This window comes from Enhydra lutris, unplaced genomic scaffold, assembly GCF_002288905.1.
Source record: "Enhydra lutris kenyoni isolate GAN:26980312 unplaced genomic scaffold, ASM228890v2 scaffoldscaffold19, whole genome shotgun sequence".
Classification (NCBI taxonomy): Eukaryota; Metazoa; Chordata; class Mammalia; order Carnivora; family Mustelidae; genus Enhydra; species Enhydra lutris.
The window spans coordinates 26,301,309-26,309,676 of record NW_019154103.1 but is presented as its reverse complement, the minus strand read 5'-3'; positions in this window follow the sequence as shown (position 1 = coordinate 26,309,676).

The following is an 8,368-nucleotide window of genomic DNA, read 5'->3' as shown; positions in this document are numbered from 1 at the left end:
TGGACTTCTCTCTCTCTCTGCAAAATGTGAAGACTCACTAATGAAAGCCCACTCAGTACTAAACCAGAAGAATTTCATAGTGGATACTGTGGAATTGGGGTTAAAATTCAAATTTTCACATGAGACACAACCATCTGCAGAGAATTCTATACGAATAATGAGAAAAAGCCCTATCCACCTTCTTAGGGTTCACTAGCCCTGTCAGCACTTAGTAGTGTGAATTATACACTGGGCTCGGCAAGAATGTTTAAAAGGCTTTATTTTTGGTCCCCCATTTTTATTATCATTTTCTTTGTCCACAAAGACACTTTTATCAAGCCTTCAGTCTGTGAACTTGCCTCCACGTGTCCATTGCTTCCTACAACAGGTGTCCACTTAAAACACGGATAAACATTTGAAAGTATTTTGCTTTTGAAAACCCACTAAGTGTTGGTCAAATATTTCAGCTTCTTTGGTATTAGATGCACTTGCACACACAAAATAGGCTGGTTCTGATACAGAGAATGTGTGACTTAGATAATTTAAAAATATATCTCAGACTTACTTATCCAAACAGTAAGCCTTTTAAATTGAGTAAAAGGGGCGCCTGGGTGGCTCAGTCAGTTAAGCGTCTGCCTTTGGCTCAGGTCATGATCCCAGGTCATGGGATCGAGCCCCGAGTCGCGCTCTCTGCTCAGGGGGGAGCCTGCTTCTCCCTCTCCTTCTGCCTCTCCACCTGCTTGTGTTCTCTCTCTCTCAAATAAATTAGTAAAATCTTGAAAATAAAAAAATAGAGTAAATAGCATGTATTTACCAAATAGAAAAATCTAGAAAGTTCTCAATTATAATTAGGCACACAGAGAACTACCCAAATGCATTAGAAGTGAGACCACTCAAGTACCTAGCCCTCGTCGCCCTGTCAGCTCTATTCATGTTTCATGTTTCACTCGAGCCTAATAGCGAAATATCACAGCTCCACGCCAAATGCACCAAGGACTTTCCTGGCACCGATGCACTTACTTCCCAATGAGCAATATTTCAGCATCATCAGAATTAACCATCCACTAAATTCAATTTAATAAGGCTGCATCATCCTCAGTGTTTCACCTTCATGCACAATTTAGTATGATTTCATATGAAAAGCTAAAAGCTCAGAAAACACAGTTGCCATCACATTCCTGAAAAGAAAGCCCTTTTCCTGAGCAGTTTTAGACACTGGAGAGCAACTCAGACTGTAATTGGGAGCCTTCTCAGATCAGCTGACAGAATTCACACTGAAAAACAGATTAAAGACAAAATGCCAGGGTTTGCCGATTGTGAGAAATCCCTGAATTCTCCTTCAGCCCTTCAGCCCTGACAAGATGAGAAGCCTAAGGCAAGGACTTCCAGGGCCTCGCCCAAAACAGACCCTGACCCTGGCTCTCCTTGGGAGCTTTGCTTACACCACAGAGCCAGGAAAGACACACTGCTTTATGTGATTTCAAAGTGAGCCTGGAAATGCCCCTCGTCTGCATGGATGTCTTCTCTCTCTCTTTTTTTTTTAAGATTTTATTTATTTATTTGACAGACAGAGATCACAAGTAGGCAGAGAAGCAGGCAGAGAGAGAGGGGGAAGCAGGCTCCCTGCTGAGCAGAGAGCCCGACACAGGGCTCAATCCCAGGACCCCAGGATCATGACCTGAGCCGAAAGCAGAGGCTTTAACCCACTGAGCCACCCAGGCGCCCCTGGATGTCTTCTCTTAACTTCTATTTTGTATTACTTTCTCCTGGCTTACAAGAAAGAAAAAGGGCGGGTACCGGAGCGCACATCACAACTGAGAAAGAAAAGCAGTAAACTGGAAGAAGGGACTGTCAAGTCGAATCTCATATTAGAAACATTAACAAGGGTGTAACATCATTTTGTTGGCCTCTACTTAAAATGGTGCATCCAAGGTTATTTTAAATTCAGGATGAAGTCTGTCTTGAGACTGCACAGGAAGGCCCTAGTTAGATGTAGGTGATAGAGATACAAAGCTCCCACGGTTTAAAAAAAAAAACAAGAACTTTAAGGATGGGGCAAGGGAACGCAACCTTCTCCTTGCTGACCTAATTCATTAGGTCAGTCACTTGTTAGCAGCGAAATATGCCGGCTGTGTGCTCATCGTATAAAAGGACTAGGTTTTCTGCTAGAAAAGCAGAAGCCAACCACAAGAGTGTTATTTCCTCAACAGCACCAGGGTGCAAACAGGTGTATACTGGGGGCAAAGACAGCCGCCGCCCCTCCCCCACAACCCACCAACCCAGAGGCTCCCCGCAGTATTGAAATGCTGTTGTGGTCCTCTGCCTGGTCTTACACATTGGACAATAACTGAAATCCATCACAAGATCACTTGCCAGTCCTCCTCAGTTAAATGGGTCTTTATTTTTAGAGAACAATGGGAATTATAGGAAGCTGGAGGTCTTACATCACAGAACTATAAATAGCTGTTAAATGCAGCCCTATGTTTTTGTTTTTCAATTTTGAAATGAAGTTGATATTTGAGAGGGGTTTTTCATCTGCTGGACAGTTTATGATGTCCCAGTGATGTCATCTTATCTAGGTGATTAAGGACTTATTTAGTTTTTCAGTCAGACAAACCACTAGCTCTCAACGGGAATTTTAATCAGAAGGATTGCTTGCTGTGCTGAGACTGTCCCCAGCGAACAAACAGAACATTACTGACCTTTCCTCCACAGGAAATTTAAATTTGTATCATTTGACTGGTAGGATTTCTGCCATTCCCTGTGGATCAAGATTAGAGATGAACTTTCAGGTTCAGTCATACATTAAAAACACAAACACATAAGCTGTGAAAAGCCAGAAGCAGAATGATGTGTTTCCCCTGATACAAAAGGTCACTGCTGTTTCTGCTCATTCATTCCAGCTAACCACAGGCTCCTTTGCTCACTGCCCTCATTTAGGGAACTCAAATTGGTAAATAGCCATACTTATGGGTCCTCAGCATGTTCACTGCATTAAGATTATCTGCTATATTTAACCTAGCTCTCTCATTTGTATGTTAAAGGAAAAAAATATTTCCCTTGTGATAGACTAGACCTAACAGGACATTTTTTTAAATGTGTAAATGAGGTTAGATTGATCAAAATAGTTCTGGTTTGGTCTAGAAAGTTTCTGACTTGTAGCAGCAGCAAGAGGAAAAGAATTAAAAAAAAAAAAAATCCCAAGTAAATATTCTTTAAAGAAACCTGCTGCTCTCAAAATAAGCAATTGCAGGCACAAACTCATAAAACTGCTGTGTCACCAAGTATTCATTAAATAGGGTAGGGAAATCACACAGAAAGCAGATCCTCTACCCAATAAAGTCAGTAAAAATAACTCCACTAAGCTAGTGACCATGATCTCCAGGATTAAATTTGCAATTGTTTTTGTATTTCCTACACTGAATTCATAAATTGATGTGACTAAGGAACAAAACCATCTCTAGGATCCCACAGAGCATTCATTTAATGACTTAGGACTGAGAGGAAAGGTTGTACAGTCTTGTTCTAGAACCAAATACGAAGCAGTTGTAATAACTAAAAAAGAAAAGACTCAGGACTAACGGTTTACTATATCTTACTTAAAGGGTAATGTTGTCTGAAACCAAGGTGAGGCTACATTTCTACCTCGACACTTAATCTTCAATTGAATTTGTTTAGCTACACTGTAATATCAGATTCCAGGAGGATATGCAATTAATTATCAGGAAACATCAGGAAAATATTTAAATCTAACCTGTTGTAACTAACATATAGGTCTAGGTTAGGAAGTGGTTTAGAAATGCTTTTTAAGTATTTTCAAATTAGGTAATTCTATTAATTTTAAAATCTGTTTGAAGGATGCTTTGTAGTTTGGTCATGAAAGGGCTGGGTTTTTTTGTTTGTTGTTTGTTTAAAAAACTTCAAATCAGGGGCACCTGGGTGGCTCAGTGGGTTAAGCCTCTGCCTTCAGCTCAGGTCATGATATCAGGGTCCTGGGATCAAGCCCCGCATGGGGCTCTCTGCTTAGCAGGGAGCCTGCTTCCCTCTCTCTCTCTCTCTCTGCTTAGCAGGGAGCCTGCTTCCCTCTCTCTCTGTCTCTCTCTCTCTGCCTGCCTCTCTGCCTCCTTGTGATCTCTATCAAATAAATAAATAAAATCTTTAAAGAAAAAACAAAAAATTTTAAATCAGTGGGCTAGAGAATGGTTTATCTTGATAGGCAGGTTTGATTACTCATTGTTTTTATGAATTGCCTTCACAGGGAAAATGAGTCATACAAACGAGAGGAAGGAAAATCATTTCAGATTTCAGCTAGGTGCAAACGCACAATGGCTTGACACTCTTCTTGAAAAATCAATTCGGATTTGACATCAGCCGTACCACTTCTATTGCGCACCATCAAATATCAAAGATATCTTGAGAGAATAGCTTGTTCTTCATAGGAGAAGAATATGCCCCAAATTGTTTTTAAACTGAGTTTTCATGGTCTGTGAAATGCCATGCCATTATTTTAATGATTAAAAAAATAAAAAGTCAATAAAAATGAGTGATGCATTATCCTTAATTATACGCCAAAGGTGAATAGATGTCATTCTTTATCATAAGCTGAGGAAAAGAAAAAAAAAAGAGTAACGACAGCACCAGACAGTTGCTGAGCAAAGACATGTTAATTTCGCTCCCATCCTCCACAACACATTTTAAAACACTGAGTCTCAAATTCAGTCGCTCACGGTCATACAGCCCAGAGCGTCAGTGCCAGGGTTCATGCCCAGAATTCAAATCCAGGTTTTGCCCAGTTTCAAGGCCCATGTTCTTCTCAGCGCATATTCTGCTGCTCGGTTTCACATTTACCCGGCTCCTTCCAGTCATGAAGCTTTCAATTCCATGATCAACCTTAGCAGCTCTGAACCGTGCGGAATAAAGGTGGCTGCTTCCTTAAACTCACCTTCCTCTTCTCCCCCAACTCCCTACCCTGGGAATTCTGGATAGGATACTCCCATCCCTCTCCAAGTGATTATAAGAAGTGCTCAAGCTAAACAGTGCATGCAAAGAGATTTTAAAGTCATTCTGGCATAATTATCCTAATCCACAAAAACCAAGTATTGAGTGCAGCTCAATTAAACTTGTGAGAAGAAAAGATTGTGTGGGAGTTCAATAAATGAAAGCGTAAGGTCAGGCTTTCATAAGGTGCTCCAGATTCTTATAAGATGCAATAATTCTTGCATATTTCAGCAGTCATGTTTTTTGTGACTTCACAGTAATAACAAGTCGTTTAAAAAATCTCAAGATGGTACTGCTAACATACACTGTGCAACCACATATAGCCCACAGTACTGAGAACATTGGGGTAAACTTGGAAGTCTACAGTTGCAAAGTTATTTTTAAGTCTAAACCAGGTGATAATTAAAAAAAAAAAAAAAAAGTAAGAGGTGAGTGTTACTGAACCAACTTCGATTTCTCAGTTTCCACCGTGCTTGCATTGCTCCTTTTGTTTTGGCACTATCAGTGTCTTTAAGAGTTTGAACAAATCTAGAGCAATTATCTGGAAACCCTCACACATAGGCTGACTTGATCATCCTAAGGCCTTTTACTCACATATTTCTTCAAACATTAAGTGAAATTATTTACTTGTAAAGTTCTTCATCTCCTTTTAGAACAGTCACTTCAAAGTTTCTTGAATAGTACATCCATGAGAGCAAATAACTATTATCAAATTGTCAAACAGATGATATCTTTCATGATAACCCAACTGCGCAAAACCCTTGGTTATCTGTACACAAAACAAAGAGCATGCTATATTTAATTTAAGGAAAATGCAGAGGCTTTCTGAACATTAACCATTATCCTTCAAAACCACCTACAACCTAATCTGGTTTAGGGTCAAAACATTGTGTGCACACAGTAGGATCTCAATGTATAATCTGAATGAACCAAGGCAGTTTAAACCTAGGAAACAGCCAGAGGGAAAATAAATAAATACACACACACACACACACACACACACACACACACACACACACAGAGTCTGTAACAGTGACTGATTTCAAAACAAAACACGAGGCATGCCATGTATGAGGCAGGCCTTCAACAGGGGCAACAAGACTTCCCAGGTATGCTGAATGAAGTCTGTGAATGGGAGTTACTCATTAAACAGCCCACATAAAGATGCTCGTTGGTACAGATTTTTTATGGAGCAACCCACTGCACAGAGGGCTATTATAAACTTCGATTATGTATCTAAATTCGTATGAATGGAACACAGCTTTAAAAAGCCTTTAAGTACAAAATGTTTTGAAAATTTCTGTAATTTCAAAAAGGTCCAATCACACACTCAACCCTCCTCCACCCCAATATTCCATTGCTTCTTGAAACTAGCAGCTACAGAGGTGTTGTGAATGCAGATTTAAGCCAAACTGGCTCTTCTGCCTTTTCCATTTCCAACCAAACAAAATTTGATTTTGAAGTTTTTTGCCAGTATGTCCACCTTTCAGGTATATCACAGAACATTAAAAAATAATGTGTCCATTTGAGGCTTTGTTACAGAATGAAGAATCTACAGTTGTGCATTAAAAAAAAAAATTGTGTTTTACTTCAGAAGCTATGAAAAAGTAAGCTGTACCAGCCACAAGAGACTTTTGGAAAAAAGATTTTAAAAAAATGGCTAATGTATTTTTATATGAAAAAAGAAGACAAGCTAAATTCTCAGCGGTTCTTGTCAAAGCCAGTTTGCATAGTGGCTAGACAACAAATAAGGGCATTGTTACCAACTCAGGAAAACTCCTGCAGAAATAATTGAAAAATTCCCCTCTGGGTTTTCAATTTAGCCTAGGCAAAACAAAAACAACCCTTAAACCAAAAATATACACTAGAAACTGGACCAGGGGGCCGCCTGGGTGGCTCAGTGGGTTAAGCGTCTGACTCTTGGTTTGGGCTCAGGTCATGATCTCAGGGTCCTCGGATGGAGCTCCTCCTTGGGCTGTGCACTCACCAGGGAGCCTGCTTGAAAGATTCTCTCCCTCTGCCCCTCCCCCACCCAAACCTTGTTTCTCTCTCAAAATAAATCTTAAGGGAGAAAAAAAAAAAGGAAAGAAGGAAGGAAGGAAGGGAGGGAGGAAGAAACCAGACCAGGCATTGAGAGGACAAACAAACAAGTGTTAATGGAGAGATATAAACATTCAGGTTATGGTACATGTACAGTTTCTTCTCTTCTCCATTCTTATTAAGTCAGCCATGGCTAATAACTATTGGAGGGATGGCCTATGTTACTTACACTGTACAGTTTGATGAGAGCCCTGAGAGCCAGCTGGTCCTAAAATGGGAAGAACAATGTGTGGGTTACCAGAAATGGGTCCTTGCACCACACCCAACCCCATGTTTTATATTCAGTGCTTGAGCATGAGCAGCCTGGGCCCAGAGAGTGGTGGGGTGAGCTCCAGCCCTTATAAGTTGTGGCTGCATCAGAGCAAAAAGGAAAAAGCGACTTTCTAGATGCTTTCTGTCATTGTTACTTATCCCTTTGTTGCCAAAGATGCTGGTAACAAAATATATCACAACAGTTTCTGGTTTTACTTTTTTTTTTTTTCTTTCCAGAATAGGAAGAGTAACCATATGCACAATCTACCTATAGGTGCAATGAAACCAACCTCTGTAGAGAGGCATCCTGGGCCAGAGAATGGGATCAGGAATTCTGCTAATGTGCTGAAAAAAAGGTCTTCAAATGATCAGAGATGGCAACCTGACAGAGAACTATATGGTAAGAAGCAGAAAGTTCTTCACAGTAAAGCAGTTATCATGCTCTTAAAAGACATGACTAAAAACCATGACTGAGAACACGACCTCATTCAAGGCACAAAAAATGGATTCTGCAAATGGGTTATTCAGCAAATGTTTCACTGCATGGTTCAGGAGTCCCTAACCAAAACTATAATGTGTGCACAGGAAAAGGTTCACAACTCAAACTTCAGAAACCTATTGAGACAGATCGGTTCTGTTCTGGTGTCTTTTATTTCCCAAACTGTATTAAGTCCTCAAATTAGGGACTAGACAGCAAATCCAAGAAATCTGAAAAATATAGCACTGGGTAGAAAATTACTAGCAAAAAAGATGGAGAATAAGAATCAAAATAAAACTGTCCACTCATTTTTAAACGGTCCTTATTTTTTAATCTTGCTGAGTCTCAAGCCCATGTTACAAACATTTAATAAGATAAAATTCTACGAAACTGGACTCAACAAGAAGAATTTTCATGTTAGGTCTAATCTTTTCTTCCCACGCCCAAGTGCATGATCTTTGCACAGCTGCACAACTTGGAACATCAACAGCTCACTTCCGACAACACTAGTTCACCAACTGGCTCAGAAACAGCTCAAACATGTTTTGAGATTGTGCAGTA